Source organism: Falco punctatus (genome assembly GCF_963210335.1).
Source record: "Falco punctatus genome assembly, chromosome: 2".
NCBI classification, from domain to species: Eukaryota; Metazoa; Chordata; class Aves; order Falconiformes; family Falconidae; genus Falco; species Falco punctatus.
Window position 1 is genome coordinate 109,144,867 of NC_137581.1, and position 26,433 is coordinate 109,171,299.

Sequence of the window (26,433 nt, forward strand, 5' to 3'; positions counted from 1 at the left end):
CATATGTTAATTTAATCATCTTATTCTTTATAGAAAACACAAGAGGAATAAGAGCAGATGGAGTACCGTAGCACCTACATTTTTTTGTGACTTACCTATAACATTTAGTTTCACCTTCATTCCATAGTGAAAGAAGCAGCTGCTGGAAGTTCATCATCTCAGGAGCGGGCAGGTGAACATCAGGAAGAGGCAGATCACAGTGTACAGAGTAGAGAAAATGATGTAAAACACGAAGCCTTGATGGTGAACTTAGTTAAAAACCTGCAAGGGAAAAATGTTTGACATTTTAGAGGAAGTTATTTCATTCCATATCTGCAGTAGCTTTTCACAGTTGACCAATATATGCTTTGAAAGCAACTTCAAAGTTAGATGCATGAGAATTGGCAGAAACCGACCTTTACATCTCTACATAAAATGTTCATATAAGAATTGCTTGTGATTTCATGCAGCCAGGACACAAAGTACCGTGGGATTCATGAGGCCAGTTGTAGCTAAGCAAGGATCAGATAAAGCGTGTCCCGTTTATTTCAGCAGGATTAGAGTACAGAGCTCCATTTTCAAATAATCTCTGTGGATATAAAACAAAAACTCAAAAAGACATCTGTCAAACAAAATTTTAGTAACATATGAATCAGAATAAGTTGTGGCCTATTGTTTGAATATTCCAATAGTAGAAAAGGAGGTTAAATTCAAATAAATTATTCATCAAGACTAGTTGCTCCTTTCTAGTATTGCTCTGTATAATTTATAACAAAAACAAAGGTGTGCCACAGAATAAAATGAGATTTTTAAAATATTTCTGTGAATCTAGATGATGCAATTCCCTATCTCATTCCAAAATAATTATTGAACACGTGGAAAAAATACTAACGCATAAGAAATATATTCAATTGGCAGGCGACAAATACATTATTTATTGCATCAAGTTATTGATGAGCTTTCATACCACCTCGTCATTCTGTTTTGCTCTGTCACTCATGAGCTATAAGATCATCAGTAACTCATAATAAATAATGTATCCATAGCCAGTCCTTTGGGTAGCTACCCTTATTTATCTAGATATATGCACACAGATATATACTTTCTCACAATAAAAAAAAAAAAAAAAAAAAAAAGGTCAGCATATTATACAATGCTGATTTGCACAGGTATCAAACCTAGAAACAGAACATGCAAACAAGGGGCTGAGGACATTACAGGGTTTTTGACAATGTATTATTTTCATGCCAAGAACACATTGTTAGAATAATATGCAAATATGGAAGGTTATAATGGATCTGTTCAAACCATATTTATGATAATTCAAAATCATAATAAAAATGTAATTTAACTGATTTAATACAGGCAAAGGGGAAAAAAATAATACAGAGGTGTATTAATTGGTGTGACTACTGAGCCAATGAGCTGTACACTTTTAAGTTTATGGATAATATTTGGAAAAGGTTAAAATGGAAAGTAAATTCAAGATGTAAGTTAGTCCTATAAAACTGACGATTACACACATTATTGGACTGAATGGATGTTATTAGAAAGAATGAATGGATTCTGATACAGTAATATCATTTATTATAATTAAACATCTAATATATTTTCACCCTATAATACAAATATTCCTGAATGTTTGCACTGAGATGCTGATGCAGTGATCACTGATGAAAATGCCCTTTGTTTTGACCTGCGTATTTCAAAGTTACACACAATGCAGTTATTAACTCTTTTTTCAACTAATGAAGTAAGAATTGGGTTGGTTCCTGTCAATTATACAGTAGTATTCAAAATGGTTAACCTGTTAGCCTGAGTTACAATTTGCATTTTCAAAAAGCAGCTGGAAGTGACCTTTTCTACATAGTTTTTCTTTGGGGGGAAAAAAGTGTCTGAGGCAAGGCGCTAGAGTCTCCACCTCTATATGCTATGTGCTGGATTACATATTTTTCTATTATTCTATCCACCTTGTTTTATAATTTACTATGCACATTCAGCATTTCTATATGACTGAGAAGAAAATATGGGTATATTAGCTGCATAAAATAGATGAATTAAGGTAACATATAAGCAGGATGAACGTGAAACATCTGTGCATTTTTTATTTTAAAGAAGCTAATATGATTGCACAAAAATGCAAACCAAATATTTCCATAGGGAGATGGAATATTAACTCTATGGTATAAGATCTTGACAACAATTTATGTAGAATACTATAGGGATACTTTGTGTAGTTCCAATCATGTACAGTCAAGGAAGGCAGCTTCAAACTGGAATAGAAAGAAAGAAGGGTATCTAGGTTAATATGAGGAATCAAAGGGCTTCCTTTGTTCAGTTTAGAGAAAGAAATTACTGTTCATGTCAGTAGATATATGTATTTTGCAAAAGAGTATGTGTGTGTTATGGGAAGAGAGGGGTAAACATTCAAAAGAAAAGCTATTTACACTAAAAGACAATATAGTCTTTGGTATGGGAACAAAGAGGAGGACAACATGGCCAGGAATAAACTTGCACAGAAAATGAGGAGATTTCCAGAGGAGTGAAATTTTTAAGCAGATTTCTAGTGGCAGATATAGGCAGAACAAGGAGACTAATGAAAAGGGAATTCAGTAAATCTATGAATGTCATTAGATAACACAAGGCAGGCTGTGGCTGCCCTTGATGACCTGAGGAACGTTCCCTAAGATTTTAGAGACATAAATCCATATGATTTCTCCTGAATAAAAGCTAGCACAATTATGTACAGAACCCACAAGGTCTCAGCTCTAAGTGAGCAGAGGAAAAAAGAAAAAAAATTTAAAATGGCCTAATAAACCCAAACCAACAAAACAAAAAAAATCAACCCTTCCAAACCTCCCAGCTCTCCCCTGCTTTCTCTGTGCCCAGGACTGGAGCCACACGGCTAGTGTCTTATCTTAGCAAGGCACAAAGAGCTACGCTACCAATTCATTCCTTTGGTGTAGCACCTTTCACCACAACTGAGAGGTGAGAGGCTGCTCACCAAGAAGGAACAAATGCATGTGGCTTTTACATATTTAAAGAGGTGCTTATGGAAACGACAGTGACTCACATCAACTGAAATCGATAGGTATAGTAGCTGTATACAGAGAAATAAAGAGCTGGCATGCCAAAAATCCTCAGTGCTTCCCACTGACTTCAAAGACCTGTGCTAGGAGAAGGTCCAAATTAATTTCCTACACGTTATTAAAGTTTTCCATCATCCAAGGCAGAGATATGCCGAGGCCCCGGGTCTGCAGTGAGCTCTACGGCAGTGTGCACACAGTCACTCTGAAGATGGGGAGGATTCGAGCACCTCGAGCCAGTCGTACACGATGGAAGCCTTTCCGTGACTGCCATGCAAGGCTCAGAGGCTGTCATCTGCTGGAAACCAGAACCCAAACTCTGCCTTCGCGGAGTGTAGCAACACAGTCCCTGCATATGGGCCCATTTCGCACAGTGCACATAAAGCAACCAATTACAGCAGCAAGCCGGCTAAGTGTCTGGACTTTTTGTTCCGAAGAATAAAACAAACTAGTTCAATCCCCCCCCAGAATCTCACTTTTCTCCTTTTTAAATCGGACATCTGCTGTCATATCCCAAATTTGACACTAGAAAGCAGCCGGCTGGAATTTCTAAAATGTGTAAATTTTTCATATTGCACTGAGACTGCAACAGCCTTACCTAACCAACTGGATCTATCTGTCACCTGCCAAGCAGCACTTCCAATTTGTTTACAGTCAGCTGCAAGGAGATATATAAACTCCCCCAGATGAGGAAGATGCTGAATTTATACAGACAAGTGATAAACGAGCTCGGAATTAGAACGCATGCAAGAATAGCCTACAGTATGCTATTATATCATGACACAAATATATGACAACTACTCCAACCAATGCCCATGGCAAATGTTTCAATGTGTTACCACCACTAGAGTAATTTCTGTTACAGTTTTTTCCTTCTTTTTTTTTTTTTTTCCCCCCCTTGAATGAGAGACTTGTTCTAAAGTAATCATGAATAAAAAGGCGTCCATTAGAACAAGCAGATCACACTGTACTGAACGGGTTACAGGACAACAGCCTCATTATCACAGTTAACGCCTCTCATTTCTTGTGGATCACTGTCCACATAGCAGTAATACACTCCACCAGAAATATACACATCTATACACCCTGTGGGAAGTTACAAGAAGAGATAAACTATACTTTCACTATGCCTACCATTAAATGGAGACTGCAATTATAATAAACAGAATGACCTACCGTATGCATCTGTAGAGTAATACAAAACAAAGTTTTCAGTACACATGAACTGCAGCCTTTTATAAAAGAAGTGGACTCCACATAAGTGTTAGCATGGGATTCAAGCTTCCTTCTGTCAAGCAGCATTTCCACTTCTTTCCAAGCTTGAAAATCACGACTCTGCAGAGAAACAAAGCAAAATCTCTGGGCACAAGTGAAATCCTCCCTAATCCTTCAAAATGAAGCTCACATTGCAGGAGGTGTTGCATAGATATTGGGCTAATCCTCTGGAAGTGAAGAACTAACTTTGAAAACAAGGAAAAAGTGGCATCAACCATGGCAACTTCCCCAATCTCTACAGATTGTTATTGGAGATAAGACTGATCCTTGCTTCAGCCTCTGATGTTTAGAAAGTAGCCTTTCTGTTTTAGAAGGATAAAATTCTGTGGCCAACAAAATCTCCTAAACACACCTAATCCAGGAATTTCCAGAATAAGGATGTCACCTTTTCAGGTTGAATGTTATTGATTATTCATACCTCCATACAGTTTTCCTAGCAAGTTACAATTTAGCTGAAGAAGGTTGAAAAAGCCTTGTTCAGAACAAAGTCATAAATCCAATTTCTCTGCCAGAGACAGCTGAAGCAGGAGTTTGTGCCCAAATGCAGGTCATTCAATACCAGATGAAATCTAACCAAAGCGTTATGACTGAATGAGTTTGTTTAATTTTTTTGTTTTGTTTTAGGGTGAGTCCAAAAAATTCCATGAATAAATAGAAAAGGCAGCAAAAAATAATCTGTTTCTCAAAAGCACAAGGAGTAAAACCTGAAGGAGGAGAGCTCTGGACTGGTAGGAAATTGTTAACTGTAACCAAGGATAATGAATCCCCAATTTGATTGCTAAGAATTCAGAAGACTTAGACTTTGCCTCTTTTCTTTTTGTGTCCTCTTTTTTTTTTCTCCCCCCCCCCCCAATCAAAGGAGAACACAGCAAGGAATTATCTGACTCCATCAACTGTTTCTATCCCTAATAAATAAAATCCACAGGACATCAATTTCAAGTAACCACTTGGCTCAAAAGAGTTAATATTTTATTCTCTGTCAGTAGACATATCATTGATTTTTGGTCTCATGCCACTGTTTACTAAAAGGAAAGGAAAGAGAGATCTGGAATGGTCCCTGAGTAGTAGACAAGGCATCTTCTCCATGCCAAACATATCACCAGCTGCTCCCTGGTCTTTCTACTCTCGTGTTACAGATACATAGTCAGGGAAGGTGCCTGGGAAGGAGACACAGCGCATTTGGACCAGGTTCACCAGAGGACTAGTACTTCGTATTAACCTTGGTGTTTATTGTCCACTCAGTAAAGACCCAGCTGTAGTTCAAGACACACACTATGCATTATTGTTTATTTCCAGTGACAGGTGCAGTATTTCCAATTCCTGAAACCCTTATGGACTAAACACACAAAGAATGCAACAGAATCATTGCTTCTGCACAGAAAAGCTGGAAGATGGACAGGAGTTGCCTGAAGTTACTCTAATAAAAAATAGGAATTGCACTAAGAAAGAAATTTCATTATGCCTTTATGTAATGCCGTGCATGAAGCAATTTTCAGCTTCAAGAATAATATAATTTACATTTCGCCTTGCATAGCCCAGAAGAGCATTCCCAGTTGCCAAGCGAAACCAGGGTAATTCAGGCAACCAGCCACTGTTCTGTTTTAGATACCCTAGAGTATTGCCTCCAGCTGCCCCAGATCTTCCCCAGTCCTACACCACGTTCACTACCCTTGTGAAGCTGTCTTCAGTACCTAAGGGCTTCTGTCTAAAGGGTCTAGATGCTTGTGTCTAGGCAGCTGAATCCCACCCATCATGTTTTCCCTGTTTTTAGGCTGGGGCAGTAAAGGTTATAGTCCGTGTTTCTGGACATCCCTGGGATACGTTCTATGTTAACAGAACAGTTGCTCCAGCTTAACAACCCCTTTGTGTAAAAAGCAGCATAAAGAGGTCATATCAGAGCTGAAAATTGGGCCAAAGAGGGTATATTTTCCTCTGGATGCACAGTTATAATTGCTATTATGTTTAGGGAATTGGGCTTGATCACTGAATGGAAAACACTTTGCAATTAGGAGGGTTGAAAGCATAACTAGATTTGAATAATTGATGTTAATTTCCTTTTGCAGAGAAGACTATCACGATGCAGAATCCAAATGCCGTGCAATCTTCTGGTCCATGCCCTCATTTCTTGTTGCCATAAACTGCAAGGTAATGCTAACTGGAGGCCCTTGTACAGAATTGCTATATGGATCACATCCCATTATACATCAGAAATCATGAAAAATCCATGTTTGCATCACTCATGCTCATGAAGCAAGTTCTTTCCTTATTTGGCTATACAATTAGCTTCAATGAAACTGAACGTAATGCCTTGAAAACAATACTAAATTAAATGGTAATGCAGTAATCCATCAATTACAATGGGGCAACTAATGGCTTGAAATAGCTTTGTACAAGAGTTTCTAGTTGGATTAATAATATAATTAATGCTATGTACTCACCATTAAAGTAGGAAATAAAATATTGTTTTAGTTAATCTCTCTTTGTCATTGATGAGGAAGTGGAATGCAACCAAAATTAATACTCATTGTAACGTAGTGCAAATATGCAAGTATCTACCAAAAAAACACCAACAACCAGAATTTGCCAACTATTAAAACATAGTTCTTACTGGGATTGCTATAAGTATCAGAAATGGTGAACACATTTTTAATAATCTCATTTGTCTCAAATGCAATAATAGTCACACTAGCTTTGTACAGGTTTGAGAGAGAGGAACATCTGGGCGACACTGTGAGCTAGTAGCCTCAGTATTCAGTTTGTTCAGTTCTTTCAGAGACACTACCAGAAACACAAAAAATGGAATAAAGATATATGTAAATTATCTGGCCAGCTGTAGTAAGAAGGAACAGAACAGCATCTATATTTGGAGAAATGAAGGGAAGCTGGCTCCTCTGCTTTCTGATGTTACCCATGCAGATTTTCAGATTTTCACACTTCCTACCGACATCAAACAAAGCTTGAGAACTGCAGGAACCCAAGGCCACGTGCCTGTATTTAGTGTCCTTTGTGTGACATGCATGCAAAGGGATGCACAGCAGGTATCACCCTTTCTAGTCTCCTCCATTAGAACCTGGATCTGAATTACACTGATCACGCTCCTGGTTTGTTTAATTTACAAAAACAACCTGTTCCATCGTCACAGTTGTAAAACAGCCAGCAGCTCCATGTTACAGAGCAGAGTACTCCATATTTACTCAGCAGATTCCAAAGATGCAGCTTACACTGTTGTCATTGGCCAGGGATGGGGTGGGAGCAGGAGGAGGCTCAAGAGCGCAAGTGGAGGGCAAGGACCCTCTCCCACCTGGATCCCACCACACGGACGTGCCCGTAGGCCTTCAGGGAGGGAAGGGAGGTTTTTTGCCCTTACCTCAGCTCTCTTGCACTTTGTGCTGCATGCAAAGCTGCTGCCTGATGGCCAAAACAGAGGGCACAGGGCTGTCCTCCAAGCACTGCCAAGAGGGCACAGGGGTGGGGGCCAAAGGCAGAGGGAGAACCATCCGCCAAGCCCACCCCACGTCCCACTGCTAAAACCGCCCTGCTCAAGTGATTTACAGATGGCAGAAATCCTAATGCTCGCAGAGGAAAGCCGTGCTGAAGCGTGTGATGTGCACAGGCACGCTGGGACTTCAAAGCCTGGCAGCCCACCCCTTTGAATACCTTCAGATCAGAGAGATCTGCACATAAGGCTGGATTTCAACAGTTGTTCAACACTTCCTATGGACCTAAAACGTAGCTATAAAAAGGAATCCAAAGCTCTGATGTCATGCTTTTTATGGAAAATTTACCCAAAGAAACCGGTTAGCATATGATGTGAGCTAAGGTCTCAAAGATTTAAATACTGTGCCTATAAATAGAAGTAGGAACAAATATACACACAGACACATTACAATTCATCATGGTATGTTTACAGTGGCCTTTGAAGCAGATATAAAAAATCTCCATTGCAATAGGGGCTGCTCAGAGGCTCCCCAGGAGAAATGACTTGCTCCTATAAGTCTTTGGACTGATGAACTGGAAAGCAAAGATAACGGTACTGGCTCCTCCTTCTTTCACCTTTCCCTCTCCCAGGTTTTGTCTTGCCCAGTAGCTGAATAGACACAGTTATTTCTGAGCTGCGGAAAAGCAAGGGAACGGCAGTTCTGCTTTGCTTCCTAATGCTTTCCCTTGACTCCAGCGAAACACCCTGTGGGCAAATAGATGGTTAGGACATGCTGCAGAGGTCACTTACAGAGTAAAAAGCTATCTTGTATTATTTACAAGAAGTATTAGATAACATTTTGGCCACAGAGACATAAAGAAGCATCGTGAGATCATTAAAGCTCTAAAGTGCATGTAAAGCAGAAGGGTGTCTTTTTAAGAGGTTATCAAAGGATCCCACATGTGTATCAAGTCAACTCCAACGGAAGCAAAAAGAAATATGCCTGTTAATGTTAATGGGAACTGCAGAGTAAGTAGGAAGGCATTCAATCCAACTGTCTCTGAAAACCAGAGAATGCTTATTTCAGTAATACTGAGATTTTAACTTGTGATTTAAGAGAATCTGCACATTTCAGGTAAGAAGCATAGCCCATTAGACATCATGCCTAATAATTTGCAAACATTTAACATATCCACACAGATAGATTTTATTTTTGTTTGCTATTTATGTGTGTGTGTGTGTGTGTGGGGGGGGGGGGGGGGGGGAAGGAAAATCAGCTTTTATTCCTGTATTTATTTTATGCTTATAAGGGAAAAGGAAGAAAAAAACACAGGATACCATAAAACCCAAGGGGTGAGATGGAAAAAAGGTTAAAAGAACTATATGGGACAGAGTCTCCACTGACCTTGTGCACTCTGTCCTTTAAATGTAAATGCTGCCTTTCAAACCAGCAGCATTTTGTATTTCATTAGTGCCTGTAGAAGAACAATAAAAATGCACAAAGTGTAAAAATCAGGCTTCTGCCAGAAAGCTTGAATAAGCTAAAATTAAGAGCATATCCTACCCAGCTAAGGGTTTCCTTTTGGTTACAGTCATGCCTAAGTATTTTCAAATATTGAAGGAGATGAGTACGGATATTTCTGGCTATACATCTGTGTCTCCCAAGAAGAGGATAAAATGCATTAAAAGCTTGGGTTTGGGGGGAAGGAGCACAGAAAAGGGACTGTAACAAAAGCAAAGGCGGGTGATAAGTGGAGGAAACAAAAGAGACCAAGAGTCATTTGCGTTTGAGGTAGGGTGATGGAATTGCTTAGAGGTTTTTTATATTGTTTGACTGTATACAGCTGTCCTAGGTAACTTAACATCTGGAACAGATTTAAATTATTAAGGAGTGAATGACTAGGAAGAAAACCCTCATATAAATTATGAATGGCTATGTTTTAACATCCCTTTAGCAGGAAAATACTAGTTCAAAGAGAAACCTGTTCAAGTGTAGAACAGTGCCCCTCTCAAAAAACACAGCTCCTCTGCACTACTTGGGATCTGTGGATAGTGGGATCAGGGGTGTGAAGCTGGAAACAACCCTGTGTGATCACCTTCTCCTATAATTTATTGACTGCTGTCATGGCATGTGGTACTGTGCAAACACTGCCCTGGGGGGTTTATCCTCTAACCAGACACAAATGATAAAAGTCAGACACAAAATACCAGGGGAGAGTCCAAACCAGATGGAGATAATCCATTTTACATCAGATGTGGATGTGACTTTCTCTTGGGCTGATTACTTCTCATTAGAAGAGTGCTTTGCTCAAGGATTTAATTGAAAAGTGGCTGTCAGTCCTACCAAGACAAAGAGCTCCCTTGCAGGAGGCACAGAGTGAGTGCAACAACTGTAAATTAAGAGCAGGGAGTACTGTTCAGGGACACCTTATGACAAAAGATGGTTTAGTTGACGTTCTGGATGCAGTGTAGCCACATCATGTAGTGCCAGCCTTGAGTAATTACTACATTGTGAAGTGGCTGTTCTGTGTCTGCCGAAGACAGAAAGCATGCCACACTGACCTGCTGCCTTATTCAGAGCCAGATTTTCTTTCTCTGCCTGGTCTTACATTGCACAGGCTATATTTTACTCAAGAGGGTAAAAGAAAACTGAGTTATACTCGTGCAGTCTTTTGCCTACCACCTATTTAGGCTGCAGCTCTTCATGGTTTATGTAATAGCTGACCATGTTTATGTAATAGGAGGAGGAGGATGTCACAATCTGACATGTGCTGAATAATTCCAGACCATAAATTTTTGCAAACTTGCTGACACACCTTTAAAATAATCATAATAAATATCCCCAAAACAGAGCAATCAGGACCCAGAGGTCCGACAGCTGCGTTTCCCAGTGCACAGAAAGCCTTCGCCAAGACAGTAATGCACTAAAATGAACTCCTGGGTGATGATTAAAGGACAGAGAGCCCCAGTGACTCACATGAGAGTATTTCCCACAAAGCAACCACTCTATCAGTGATCTCTCAGCCTTGCTCTCAAGAGAAATGTATAAAACATTTCCAGGCATGAGCTTGGGAACTGAAATTTGTAAATCTACTGAATACCAAAAATGTCATAGCTTATACAGTTATTAGCTGTAAAACGTTCTCAGTTTCATGCTCACTCGCACCCCTATTAATCTCTTAAAGTTTTGGAGGGTATGAACTAACCTTTTCTTCCACCTTATCATCCCTCTCCAGCAGTAACACCCCCTCTAATTCCAACAGATCTAATACTTTTTTCTCTCGTGGTCTAATAGAAATTCAGCTAATTAAATTCAGCTTATACTTGAAGTTTGCTGTTTCTATTTTGAACCTGAAAGGTGTGCAAAAAAGTTTATTTCCTCTGCTAATTGTACTAGAAGTTTTAGTAAAAGATGTTATCTCACTCTGCCTAAAAATTTATTGACATAAAACTAATCTCCTGAAGAATTTCTAGAGGGAAACTCCAAATTTACCAGGTTTTTCCATATATACCTTCGTAAAAAGCAAAATAAATACTATTTCAAATATTTCCAATATATCAATATTTCCAGTTACTGAATGGAGACAATCCTTTAGGCTGCATTTAGCACATGAAAGACTCTCAACTCCAGCACCATAAGATCTTATTCTCTCTGATCAACTCAGCTTTTTTGCCAAATCTCATCTTTTCAGGTATACAGTGGTCACCCCTCTTATTCAAGTGTATAGTAAAACCCCCAGAGGACTCACATCTAGCCATTATGCACTACAGGAGATGTCACCAAACCAAAATGTTTTTATTTGCTTCAATAATTACTGCAAACTGGGTTCTTTGAATCCTCATTCACATTTGGTCTATTTTGCTCTGCAATTAGTTTCGCTGGGATGAATGGGAGATTTGAAATCTAATGCATGCCTCAGTGAGGGTAAGTATAGTGGAATCAGGCCATAACAATGGATAAAGTAAACACATCCTTTTGTTGCAATCCATACGGTTCTTAAAAGCCCTATTTAAAATAGCCGTCAGACAAAGAAGATGATGAAAAGACACAAAATGAGGCCATGAATAACAACATAATTCAGATTAAGAATTCTAACCCAAATGGCCTTCAGAATGAATAGGCCATTCAAGGAAAAAAATACCCTCAATAAAAACAACTATTTGTGTGAAATCCTCCCTTTATACCTTTAATTTAGGCAGAGTTTTTCCTCCTGAGCTGCTGTTTTGCATGTATTTATGTGCTTCAGTCCACATCCAGAAGAAAGAGAAACTACCTACTGTACGTACTGACATATAGAAAATGAGTAAGAAACAGCACTCCAGTCAGAAGACACCACCAAAACCAGCTATTACAACTGCATGAGGCAATTTGATTAGTTGCATAACAATACCTAGATTATCACAACATTTGGAAATTCTGACTGATTTATTTTGAAAGACACTGGTAACAACAGTGGGTGTATGTTATACATAAAGAAAGCATTCAGCTATCTGTAAACTATAATATTAAAATTTGTACTTACATGTAGAAGTCATCTTAACACTTTTTTTCCCCCTTTGTAATACAGAGTAATTATAAAGTTTGTAAAATGATGCCACAATACTTTGAAGTTTGAATTGGGTGATTCATATTTTGTTGCAGGGCAGCAAAGACACACGGTGGTGACTTTTTTCCTGAAAAAAATCTCTCACTAGCTCCTTTTAGCTATATAATGATTGACACTGCCCACTCCAAAGACTCCTGAGCAAACTGGCTATAAAAATATCTTTTCTAGCTGTTTTTTATGTTTTACAAGTGTCTTATTCTTTATCTTCCTGAAAAACTATTCAACCCATAAAAGTATGTACACTCTCGCTGCCAACAGGATTTTGTTCAAGTAGGCTCTTACCTCAGGTACGAGGGCTATTATTTCTGGTAACAGCTATGACTTTCCTGACATACTTGAATTTCCTTAAAAGTTTTCTCCTTAATGCAGGCAAAAGAGACTAAGTATGAAACCCAATTGCAAATAAATGAGACTTACTCAGTAAAAAGCAAAATGAGTTGTGTTTTGTTCTTTTCCCACCATGTTGTGCTGTTTAAAAGCACATGAATGTCTGAATATCTGAAAAACCTTTTCACAACTGGGAAAAAGTAAAGAGGAGTAATAAACCAGAGGGAATCTGGAACAAAACTGGAATTTTATCCAAAGGAACGGCCCGCCTTGACAAAGAAGAGAGTAAATCTGACTGAATCAAACCAGGAACAGTTAATAGACAGTGCTCAGAAATGAAGTAAGTTATTATCCAAAATAGTACAAGAAGTGATACCTGATAAAAAAAATCTCTGTGCAAAACTGGAGTCCGCAAAAGATTGCACATGCTGCTGCAAAAGGAACATGCCAAGGCAATATCCCGCCCTCAGTGAAAGAAAGAGTTGCATTAATGTTTTCAACAGAGCAATAATTTGTTAAATGTACCAAGGGTGGAGTCCATGACCATTAAGGCAGAGTATGCATGACATTCCTGATTAGAAATGAGAAAAGATGAAACTCAGCATAATTTCAAAGGGAAAACATACTTCTGTGGGTTAAGAACATGGCAGTCCTTGGTTACTAAAATTTGCAAAGTGGAATAAAGCCATAGGAGGAGTCATCGAAAAGGCATAGAAAATATCTCAACAAATGAATAAAGGGATGTGAAGGACTACAAACGTTAAAATCAACGTGCCAGTTCTCCTTGTTTTTGAAGTTTCAAGAAACAGAAGGCAAAGCCAAGGATCAAGAGGCTCAGTACCCTCCATGATCACTAAAATAGATATTTTTTAATAAAGTATATACATACGTATTAAATACTTGTTCACTACACACAATGATAAATAGCCATGGGCAAATAGCTGATACTTATTTTTTCTCCTGACACCTTGTGTCAGGATTGACCTAGGTAACACAAAGAAGGAGACTTATGAAGTATGTAATGAATTCTCCTGAAGAACATAAGTCAGATGATTGTTGGACATTGGAAATAAAGAGGTCTAAAAGAAAATCCAAAATCTATTAGGACCTGAAACAAAAGAAAACAATAAAAAGAAGACTGCAGGGTTCTATATTCAGCTCAAATATACAAGAAGTAATTTAGAGCAAAAACTGAACCAGGGATGGAATTTTTTGGATTGGAAAAAATTAGCAGGTAGTTGTTGACATTTTTATATTGGTTGTAAGAAAGTATGTCCTTGTCCTAAACTACTTAGACTCTCTTCCTTCAGATAGCCTTACTAGATAATACTCCAGTTCAACAGTTATTTTTGTTACCCACTATCCCTAAAATAGTAGGCATGACTATGCAATTTTTGGCAAATTACATGTTTTGACATAATCTGTGGAAAATCCAAATAGGAAACATGGAAAAACACTCTAAAGCCAGATCTTTCTCCATATTTAGCAGTGCTAGATTACAGCTTGGGACCGGTGAAATATAGGTTGCAAGCTGATAACATCTGGTTTGACAGAAATCAGAAAATATGTTTGCACTTATGTGAGAGGCACTCGAAGCTTCCAGATACACAAGACAAAACTATTACTGTGATTTGCAAGTGAGGAACGTTCCATTAATGCCCCAAACCGAAAGTGAGTAGCCCTAAGGTCACAGACATCAGCAGCACTGGGAATTAGCACCAGAGGTCCATGGATTGCTGTTCCCGTCTCGCAGGCACACTCAGAAAAAGCTAACATCCCTTTCTACAGTGGCAGATAGGGGGGACGACCAGAGGTGATGCTCCTGCCATTCTTTCAGACACAACAGACTGGCACTGCTCAACCTCAGGGCTTGGAAAGCCCAGAAAAATAGCACTGCTGGAGCCCATGGAGAAACACATCTGTCTGTGAAGCAACACGCGGCGCTTCAGGGGCTACAAGAACATCACTGGTTTATAGGGGGAACACATCTGTGAAATCTCACCATCCTTTTTGCTGTTACTAGTTAATATCACTATGCTTAGCCACAGAAAGCAGGTGTGGGAAGGTGTACCTATAGCAAGTCATCGTCAGAGAGCTGAGCCACTAGAGCTGTCGTGCTGGCTGGAGCATTACATTACACAGCCACAAGCAACCAGACTCTGCATAAAGCAAAAAACAGCCAGCCCCCTGATTCGAAGGGACTGTTGGCCCGATGTGCCATTAGTGAAGGAGGGGGGGCAGCTCCGGGGACAGCTTAGTTCATCCAAAGCATATTGCTCCCAGGAGGGAAGGGCCCATGCTGCTCTTGCTCTTCTTTGCCAGAGACCCAGCCAGATTTTTGCAGGCTTTGCTCGCCATCCCTTAGCCCCTTAAGAAAGACATGAGGGGTGTCTAAGGAAACCACAGGGTTAATACCCCTGACAAGGTAAGCAGCAGGAGTCCAAGGCCAGGATTACCCAGGGGAATAGGAAAGGTGGGAATGGGTCCCCCACCCCCTTTCTGTAGCAACGAGCTATTAATTTGCCTCAGCGATGTCTTGTGGAACAACAGCCCGCAATCAATCTCTGCTCAGCATTAACTGCAGCAGCAGAGCGTTTCTGACAGACTAAATGCACACAATGAATGGCAAGGAGAGATAGCAAGCGGCTTTGCTGTGCTGTTCTCCAGCCTTTAAGTTCTCTGGAAAAAAATACTAAATCAATGTGTTGCCCCACCCTCCTTTCGGAAAAAGGCGTCACGTTCCTCTGATCAGTGCAAAGCTACAAAATACTGACTTTTTTTCACTGGAATAGAAGCAGCAAATACTAATTATTAACCATTTACTAAGTATAGTTATCAGCTGAATCACATACCTTCAGCAGAGAAATCGCTGCATCTGTTATGTGGGAGGGAGACATTGTACTGTAACGGGAACGAAGCAAGTGTCAAGTAATGCAGTATTCTTGTTACAGCTTCAGAACAGATGTCATTTTGTCATAGCTGCTAACATAAGTTTGAAGATAAGAGGATTTGGAGATTTAGTCCATGATGTTTTAAAGCTAAACACAGGCAGGATTAAAGCTTTACATTTAAAAATAAGCTAGATATGGACTTACAACACAGGGTTATATCAAACATATCCTAAAAAAAAAAAAAAAATAGAAAAAAGCACCATACCATCTTTAATTTATTGTAATTGTGGTACTAATGCTACTTCAATTATTATTTTACCATCTCATATATTATTAACTACTATTTTCACAGAATAATGTAGCCAGAAAACCTGACCCAAGATTGCTGTTCTGGAAAAAAATGTAGAACTAATGAGGCTTGGTTTCCTTGGATTAAGTTTTATTGACTTTTACGTCTAAGATGATGTAAACTCCAATGCAAGCTTTTCTCTGAGTGGGACCGCTTAAATGAACATATTCTGTGTGGATTCTCTGGTGTCTGGTACTGTATGAGATCATACTGTAGTATTTACAGGTTTTCTTCTCCACCCAGACTTCTGTTTTCAAACAGCTTTGCAGTATTAATAACTTTCAAAATGATGAACCTTGTTCAGTTTTGACAGGATGAGCTCAATGAGTTTGAGTCTGTTTGGTGTGAGGAAAGAGACACTGGCCCATATCTGAAGGCACAATGATCACTTAACCCTTTTTTGGAATAGGTGATTTTTAGCGGGTTTATATTTAAAAAGATAACTACTACATAACAATTAAATTTGCAGTAGGAGTTTCTTCAGCAATCTCCAAGTTACTCTGAAGCTAACCAGCTTGGGTATGAGTAGGGCTAGAGATAAGTATGGAGTTAGGAGCACAGACCAGGTAAACTAAAGGAAGCATAGCCCATCCTGCTCTCTGCTCTACTGCAGCTAACGCACTGACGCTCAAACTCGTTTAAGCCAGTTCAAAAGTCAGATAGACATTTATATCCAGGTAAGCTGAACTCATATTTCTGACCACGGTGCAGTCTGTACACATAAGGCTATATCCCACCGTAGCCCCGATGTGTATCAGTATAAATGTAGGACAAACCATTTCAATAAAAGGAAATAATACCTGCTTCAGAGAAATTAGTCCAACTCAGACATGAAAACTTAGTGTCTTATTTTGAAAGAGCTGTACTCTTGATCCTGGATCCAGGGAAACGGAAATAGTAAATGCAGTTGTGACTGGTTCTTAAATATTGTGTGAGATATTTTACTCATTAAATAACCTTAGTTAAGCCCTCATTCTGTCTAGTCATCTAGACTATACATCAAACCAGTATTTGCTTTCTGTTGAGGCTTGGTCATGCCCACACATACGATAACAGATTTCAAATACATCAAACCATACCCCAGCTGGATATTTTGAAACCAAATCAAAGTCTCACCTTTGTAAGACTAAAAGAAGGACTCCAGTGCTTTTGACAGTGATTGATCCAGGTTTATGGGAGCTTTCAAATCTTTTACTAATACCTACTCAAACCTCTTCTGCTAGATGTAGAATCACTATTGAAAATATTACTGCAAATGCATATCAGTCTCTATCACTTTTGACTTCTTTAACAAGACTTCCAAATGAAGCCGTCACACAGACATGCTGCCAATGGCCTAAGCTGGTAAAAATAGTTTTATAAAACCTACAGTGAATAGACTGAGCCCTCTGATTATGCTGCCTGCCATTAGACATTTTAGTAACAGGCGATTGCTCATTGTTCACGATAATTTCTAATGTGGAAGGCTTATCCTTTATGTTGGTTCATATCTGCATCTGAAGACCATTGCTACTACAGCAGTTCAAACATTTTTGCAATTAATACACAACTACTGGTCTCACACTCACAAACACAGAATAGGAAAAAATGTCAAACTAACAAAGTCAGGCCAAACAGGCTGGCACTGTATGGGCAAAATAACTGGCAAAAGGAAAAGTATTTGTGCCTTCCACTAACACTGTGGCATATACAGTATTGTGGTTTTTGCTAGTAGCATGTACAAAAATTTTCTAAAATGTTGTCTGAAAGCACAAGGTGAGGAAGAGAAAATGGAGAAAGACAGAGAACCAACTAGGTATATCATCAAATGGCTTTTCTAGGAAATAAAGAAATCTAATCTTCTGATATAGGACTGTTTTTATATTTCAAAACTGAAATCCATCCAGTCTAAGTTGCAATAGATAAAATGGGATATTCTGTTCAACCTCTGCCTTGGATTTAATGTCATCTTCAGTGGGTATGGAATTAATCTCTGCAGGTATATCTGAGCCTCTGAGTTTTTCACTTAAATTTCAAAATGATCTGCAATGGATTCCTGTACTATCTGGACTCAGCACTAAACCTACTCCATTTGGATTGGTTTATCTCTTGACTTCTTTGACTTACAGGAACTTAACACCACACCATGCTTTGAGAGATAAAACTTACCTCACTGAATATAATTTTTCCCTTTTCATATTAATGTGAAAGGATCTCTCATTGGATCTCAAAAGAAAAAAAGTCTTTATGGTCATATCTGTACAGGAGATCTGAGGCCTGATGTAAAGTCACATTCAGTAACTTCTGTTTAACCTAATGGGAAAGCACTAGCCAAAGCTAGTCCATCAGAAGACCACTTTTCTCTTGAAACTTATTAAAATTTCCAAGGTGTGGGAGTTTGGGGGTTTCATTTTCTTTTTTTTCTTTTTTTTCCCCCCCCATCTGCTTGAACTCTTTACTTTATGAACATCCTATACACTATCCCATTCCAGGACTTCACTTTTTACTTGGTTTTGATTTTCTAAGGAAAACAGATCTTGCTCTGATTACTGTATCTGTCAATGCCTTTTCTGTTGTGTCTGTGTGTCCTGAAATATTAAGGGTAAATTTTTAAGGTCTGAAAGGCATTTATTTTGGGGGGTTTCTAGGGGCTGGGATGAAGAGGACAAGATGTCATTCCTGTGAAGCGCAAGGGGAAAGAAGCAGTTGTGTTGTCCTACAGATCTATTAATTCCTACAGGTGACTATCACACTTCCCGAGTTCAATACACAAGTAAAGGCTTGTGTGCTGAATCTTAATTCATGTACTTGTTTCTCTCTATTGATTTCCTGCTATTGAATTTTCAGAAACATGAATTAGAGAAGCCTGTAGCTGTCATTTTATACTCAGTCAGATAAATGGTTAAAGACCAAACCATGACACAGTAAAATCCTCATAATCTTAAGAAATGGTCATAAACTAAAATGGTTTTGCCCCTCGTTTGATTTTCAAGTTTTATTTATATCACTTTGGTCAGGGAAGTTATGTTCAGGAAAACAGATAAAGATCTGAAAAACAAAGCTCTACAGTCTTGTTATCCTGCTTAGGATATGAAAACGGTTTACCACTATAAAAAGCACAAATCAGTGTCTTCAGACCTACAACAGATCAAAATGTTTGACCCACTCCCCTATGTCACAGATCTAGTGGAGGGAACATCAGCTTTATCCACTGCTGGTAGCTCCCTAGGAGGGTACCTCGTGTTTGGCCGAACAGCAGGCTGTGGTTTGTGGTACTCCAGCTCCTGGATGGATCCTTGCATGTGTCCGCATGTGGCATTTGTGCAGCTGCAAGGATTTCTGTCTCCTCAAACTGGGCTGGCAAGGAGGAGAAAGGAGGAACATTGTCTGCAGGGACCTCATTGCAGGATGGAGACTGAAAAATATTCAAGCAGCAACAGGAGGTACAAATCCAGACCTTTAAAAGACAGAAAAGACCCCCCCTCTAGGGACCCAGGAATGTGGGGGTTTTCTGTACTCCAAAACCCCATGGAATACTTCTGGATTAAGAGGAAAAAGGACCGTCTTTGCAAGCACGCAGTGGGTGGGAGGTCAGTCTTATTCTGCAGATCCTGTGTAAAAGGTAAACGTTCTAGGTTGTCGTCCAGAAAAGCTTTGAGTTTGAGGGTCAAAATTCCTGGGTTTTCTACATATTTTTTTCTTGGAGGGATTGGCAGACCTACCTTGCATTTTGTCTTTTACTTGTCATCCAGCCACAGCAGCAGCGGAGCATCTCACACCAAATGACTAGGGTTTTGTTTGTGGTGTTTCTTCTTTCTGGATTTAACTACTTAATATGATTTTATGAGCAAACAAGACTCTTTTCTTTGGAATCATGACTTTTCTCATAGTATCATATCACACACATCATCAGACTCTGAACCTTTTTGACAGGCTGATGTAATGCAAAAATATCTAGATCCACAGAGGCAAAATCTCCCTTGACAGGAACTACAGAGAAAGCAGCATGCCACTCCCCTGAACCTCTCATAGAGGAAGGACCTGGGTGAGGGTGGGGGACCAGTATCAGCTGGTGATCCCAGAGCTGATGATACCAACATAGCACTGTTGCTTCTTAAGCGAGTTGTGGCTCCCAGAATAACTTAGCCTGAAAACTGGATTCAAACATGCTGATGGCTGCAAGCTGCTCTGCATCTCTCTTATCTTGTGGGCTACTAAGCAATTTCTTTTTTTACCACAATTACTAAATAAGTAACCCACTCCCTGACAGCATAGGGAAAGAAGTCGTTTTCTTGGAAAATGACACTGTATTTTAAACATAAAACTCTCTTAAGAACCAATAAATGTTTCTGCAAATTTCAGAATTCAAAATTTTCTGCTGTCCAGGGGGAAAAAACCCTATACTTTTTCATCATATGCCTCAATACAGATGTCTATGTACACACACACATTTACACGTGTCCATGTCCATGTCTCTGTATATATGTCTCTGTACGCATACACAGAATGCATAGATACGCAACGCTCAGCACAATGTACACATATTTCCCATCACTTCCTACTGCCCAAGAGCAGACCGAATACAGGTGGCCTCATAATAGCAAGCATAAAAATGACAACTATTTTTTTATTGTAGAATAATCCACAGTCAGATGTACTGCCATCTGTGTTATTCAGTACTGCTCGCCGCCTGCTGCCACCAGTACTGGCCCATTGTTGGAGAAATTAAGGAGATGCTTGGCTTTATGAGAGAGCTTGAAACCGGTCCCAGAGTCAAGTAGAACATAAACCCCAAAGCTGGACTTACATGTGTATTCAAACCCTGTCCCCTGCTGTTACACAACAGGCATAGCTGAAGGGGATGGTGTCCACCGTTTCCTTGTCAGAGACCAATGAGTTAAAGTAAGTAAGGCCACAAAATGCTTCGTATGGTTGTGAGGGAAGAATTAAAAATCCCAGTGACTCAAGCTTGCTGAAAACATTCACTTCTGCAGCTGTCGTTGCTGCGGTGCTACAGAAACACATCTAGCACCGAGCCTGTGCGTGAATCAGATACCAAACCTGCACCAGCTTCCACAGGACTGCCAGACTCCAAGTACTACTGGGTGAATCCTCACAAGAGGAAAACCTTTGACACAATTTGGGTACTATTCTCTCTTTGTTTTCTGTTACCCTATTGCTTTAAAATCATGCTTTAATGAATGCTGGTAAACATCAACATTAAAATGAACATGCTTTGTGCAGAATAATAACTAAAAGGTCGTTAAGACCTTCAATGCTTGTAGTCAGATTGTTGTTTTCTTCCTTTTTCCCTCACAGCCTCCAGTGCTAATGAAGAATGTTTTCTGGTATGCAAATACTATGGGTGGCAGTTTCATTTCTAGTCAGCTAGTACCTGTTTTTATTTTATTGCAGGCAGTTCTATTTCGAGAATGAGATTATAACAGCTATTATAAAATTAAAACATTACATGACTGAGGGATGTTTCCATAATCATAACATTTTAAATAGTTAAAAGAGAAAAAAATCTAAAGTAACAAGTATCTTCAGTAGAAAATAGAGTTTAGTCACAAATGTTTTGTCAGCCTTTGGCCATTTTCTACATATGCATTCATAATTCATACCATACTGTATAACAAATAAAACCTGCCAGATGGACTAAAGATTGGAGGTAATAATTACAGATTAAACACGGACTAAGAAGGGTCCCAGTTGTCCCATTCCACCTATGAAGGACCTGGCAATATGTAAGAGAGGTTCCTACATGTATATTGCTTCAAGGGTGTTAAAAAGATTTTGCACAGCCATAATATTTTGACATGGCTTTATAAGTAAAACCATAGCGAGCAAACACAAAAATCTTCAGAACGGTTTAGCAGTAAGGCTACCTACTATGAGCTCTCCATAGGCGTCTATAATTTTCACACTGCTTCCAAACAAGGCTATGGTGCTAGCCGCCATCCATTTTCACGTATTCCTCATTTGTGACAAACCTTCTTCTTCTTGTCATCTAGGTCTGAGCCCTTGAACAATCTGGAATCAATCGACATCAGCCATCTACCAGCAGTTTCTCCAATGTAATGTTTTATGCTGTATTGCAACAATACACTAATGCAATAATTTCATACGATAATGCAAATTAATACTATCTTTTTCTTTACTCTGAAAGAATTTATGAATGAAAGTTGACATTTGTCTGACTTGTAAGTTATGTCTTCCAAAGCTAACTTCTCTCTTCACTGTGTTATTCCAGCCCTGACATATCTCAGCAGAGCAGGGTGGTATAGCTGGAGAAACCTCCATGTTATAGTCATTCTTAGAAAATGTCACATTATAATCTTACAATCATGACGTCTATTTCACTGACCGTTTGCTATTCAGAACAAATGATGTTTTAATTCCCTCAGACTGTTGTTAGTAACTTCCATATATTTGCTGGAATCATGATAATATATCAATATCTCTTAGAATTAACAAAACAAAATGAAACAACAAAAAAGAAGAAATAAAAATCTGAGCATGCCATAAGCACTGTAAACAATGTCTGAAATGATGCAAAAGTATCATCAAATTAGATCGCAACCCTGAAGGAAAGAAGAGTCAAGAACATAAGTACGCATAAAAAATCATTGCAGCTCTGAAAATGTTTTCAATTGGTATAAAATTTTCATTATAGTACTGAAACATATATATTTGATTGCTTTGTCTTTCACTTTCTGACTTCCTTTTAGTGCTATGAAGAAGAAAGAAATAGAAAGATTAGGAGAGAGAAATGAGGAAACCATAATGCAGATGATTAAATTGCACTTTTTTAGTTCAGCCTTACAAAATCCATCAAATTAAAAAAGATTAAAAGCTTGGTTAAATTTGCTTGAAAAAGAAAAGTTACTTTTGGTTCAAAAAAAAGTTGGCTTGCTAAGTCAGTGAATGCAAAATCTTGAACCTGATGTTTCTCACTGATATATTAAAAGGAGACTCTGGGCATTAGAAGCTCCAAAAGAGAATTCCTTTAGGTTATACATTGTGAAGCTATAACTATTCCATTTCCTCTTCTTTGTTTAAAAAATGGTTCTTCATCTATATTCCTATTAGTAGAAAAAACATATGCATACAATTGCACTTCTGCATTCTTAAAAATAAATGTATTTATTAAAGCTGAAGTCCTGGTAAATCTGGAACATATTTAAAATGAATTTATCTGTAAGAAAGGAAAAATACTAATAAGAACTTCACAAAGCATGAAAATTAACTATGCTATGTTAATTGAAGTTGAATTTCAAACAGACTGGACTCTTGTAGAGCTTCAATTACGAAAATGGTACATCCCCTTCAGTGTAATAACAGTGTTTGTTCTACCACAAACTGAAGGTTTTTTTTTAACTAAGAAGTCAAGAATTGTCAAAAAACGTAAGCATCACATCACACGCAGAGTCTAGCGAGTATGGGTGTTTTCCATGCACTTATAGGAGCAGTATACTGTGTCACTAGGAGAGGCATCTTGTCACTCATAGTATCTTGCCACTGAAATCCATCTATTGCAGATTACAAATATCGCCATATTTAGAACAATTTTTTGTCAAGGTTACTTCTACCAGCAGTTGTTTTTCAGGACTGGATTGACAGTTTGACTGAGTCCATAATTTTCACAGTTGGAGTTTCATGATTTGTCATGCAACGGTGGCCAGCTTGGCTCAGTGGGAAAGTCCGCAATTCTGTAAATGCCCCAAAGGACATACCAGGGTTTACCATGCGTGTGCTAATCCACTGGGATGGGGTCCAAGTCACAAATCATTCCTTTCACTCACAGGCAAGAGAATATTCCTGATCAGCAACACTGCAAGAATAACATTCTAATCTGGAGGCTTACCTTGTCCTGCCGCTGCTTTTTTCCTGTTTCTTTATACATGCATATATACGTACATGCATGCATAGCTTGTTGTGTTCTCAATGCAGATAAAGACAAGAAAACATTTAGCTCTTGAGTGAAAATACCTCCTTGCATGCTTTTGGGGCTATAATCTCAGCTATTATTAAATCTGTGAGCTATTAAGCTCCCTTATCTCCTCTGAGATAACTAAGAGAAAAGGGTGGTTGGCACCTGGTGCGTCTAGGATCTAAATGATTTCTAAAAGCTCAGTAGCTGCTTCTCTAATTCAGAAAAAAATGTATTGAGTATGATTTTATGTGTAAAAAGGATTTACCTTTTTCCATTTTAAAGACAAAACAGTGGACTATAATGAGGACTGGCAAGAAAAGTAAGGGGGAAGAGCACAGCATAATGGAAAAGAAAATGGAAAAAGTGAAATACATGAAAGAGTGAGGAGAGCAGAGGGAGAAGAATAAAGCTAGTTTCCTTTAAAAATCTCTTCTAGCAGGGCTTCCTCATGCCAGTTACGACATACTCATATGGCATCCCAAAAATCTTTCTCTTAGCGGTCTTCATTGAAAGCTGGTGTTAGCAATGTAATGATGACTGAAATGCAACACTTTCTAGAAACTGATTAGGTTTCCAGCCTTACAGCTACTATTTCATCTTTCATTGCTACTCTACTCGGTTATGTGTGTTTATTTATTTTCTGGCAGTTTATCTCCTCTACTTTAGGTTCTTTTCAGTTTATAGACCAAGGAATCCTACATCATCTTCTTAAGTGGGATTCAGAGTAATAGCTGAGACTACCAATTTACTCTTTTGACACCGATATTTTCTCTGGCCCAGAAGCCAACAGTAGCAAACTACAGTGCAAAGGGGAAAGAAAGCAGGGAGAGGACAAAAAGTCAGTGAAACAAATAGCTTACAAACAAGTGCAACCCAAAGGTGAAATGAGTCTGTGGGTAGCTGTTGCTCAACTAATGGAAGGAATAAAGCTAAAATACCACCTCCAAGACAGCTAGCTGTCACAATGTCAGAGCTCAGGAAAGCCATTTTTTCCCAGACAGAAGACAAAATAACTTCTCCCTTTCATTATGGGGACATCTTTGTAAGCTCTGTGTTACAGGGGAGGCCTTTCCTTCAGGAGACAAACAACGTGCTTCCGTGGCCCAGAGACAATACTGGGGGAATGATCCTGGAGCAGGTGAAAGGGGTGACAACCTCCAGCATTCATTTTTTTTATATTCCCTAAACTGCATCTGAGCAACCATTCAGCATCCCTCTCTGCCTATCAGGGCATGCTGCATTTTGGACTGAAAACCGGCTAAGAGCCAAACTTATAAGCAGCTACTGAAAACATTATTCTTTCTTTCATCTCTGCATTACTTACTGAATATTAATGTGGCTCTGACTTTCTACCACCATCAAAATTCTCCAGCCGTGCCCTGGCAACAAACTTCTGTTTCAGGATTTTTAACCTAATTTATAGTCTGACAATTTCCTGATGCCTCTTTGCTCAATACATCACTTTACCCTTTTCTGCGTGGAGCGGTGTGGTGGGCTGACCTGCTCCGCTTCTCAGGTGGGCATGGAAAAGCAAATGGAACGAAAGGCCGTGGGTTGAGATAAGGACAGGGAGGTCACTCAGCAATTACCGTCATGGGCAACACAGACTCGACCTCTGGAAGATTAGTTTAATTTAGTACCAATCAAATCGGAGTAGTATAATGAGAAATAAAACCTACATCTGAAACCCCCTTCCCCCTCCCCTCCCTTCTCCCCGGCTCAGCTCCACTCGCGGTGTCTCTCCCTCCTGCCCCCCCAGCAGCGCCGGGCCGGGCCGGGGCTGGGGTCAGTCCCTCAGAGCTGTCCCTGCCGCCCCTGCCCCCCACGGGGAGGCTCCTCGCCCCCTGCCCCTGCCCCAGCCCGGGGCCCTCCCAGGGCGCAGCCCCCCAGGCCCAGCCGGCCCCAGGGGGGTCCCCGCGGGGTCCCCAGCCCGGGCTCCTCTCCCCACGGGGCCACGGGCCCTGCCAGGAGCTGCCCCAGCGCCGCTGCCCGCGGGTCACAGCCCCCTGCGGGCACCCCCTGCCCCGGGGGGGTCCTGCCCGGGCTGCGGGGGGGAGCTGCTCCCCCGGGGGCTCCGCGGGCTGGGGGCACGGCCCGCCCGGCCGGGGGCTTCTCCAGGGGCTGCCGGGGGGTCTCTGCTGCGGCGCCTGGAGCCCCCCGGCCTCCTCCTGCCCCGGCCCGGGGGGCTGCGGGGCTGGGGCTCTCGCACGCTCTCAGGCCTCTCTGGCTGCTCTCGCTCTGGGTTTTGGGGTCCCCCCCCCTTAAACACCCCCCGAGGCGCTGCCCCCGCGGCTGCCGGGCTCGGCCTCGGCCAGCGGCGGGTCCGTCCCAGAGCCGCTGCCATGGGCCCTGTGGGACATGGGGGCAGCTGCTGGCAGCTTCTCACAGAGGCCGCCCCGGCCGCCCCGCACCAACACCTTGCCACCCAAACCCAGTACAACAGGTTAAGTGCCCTCCTGTTCCATTACACAGCTAAAGCACACTACTACTCTTCCATAATTACATATCTGCAAAAGAAGTGGGCAGGCACGGTGAGGGATGTGACAGAGCGTGGAGGAGCGATGGCGGGGCAGGCAGGCAGGTGGG

The 26,433-nt window shown here is 40.2% G+C and overlaps 1 long non-coding RNA gene across 4 annotated transcripts in view; it reads right to left on the reverse strand.

Moving 5' to 3' along the window:
- The window catches only part of LOC308058566, a 60,292-nt gene extending 33,859 nt beyond the window's left edge, over positions 1 to 26,433 (reverse strand). For 2 of the 4 annotated variants that reach the window (XR_013925888.1, XR_013925889.1), the window contains exon 1: positions 96 to 26,433. This is a non-coding gene — a long non-coding RNA (uncharacterized lncRNA). The remainder of the gene's footprint in view (positions 1 to 95) is intronic. The other 2 variants (XR_013925886.1, XR_013925887.1) reach the window with 2 other exon arrangements.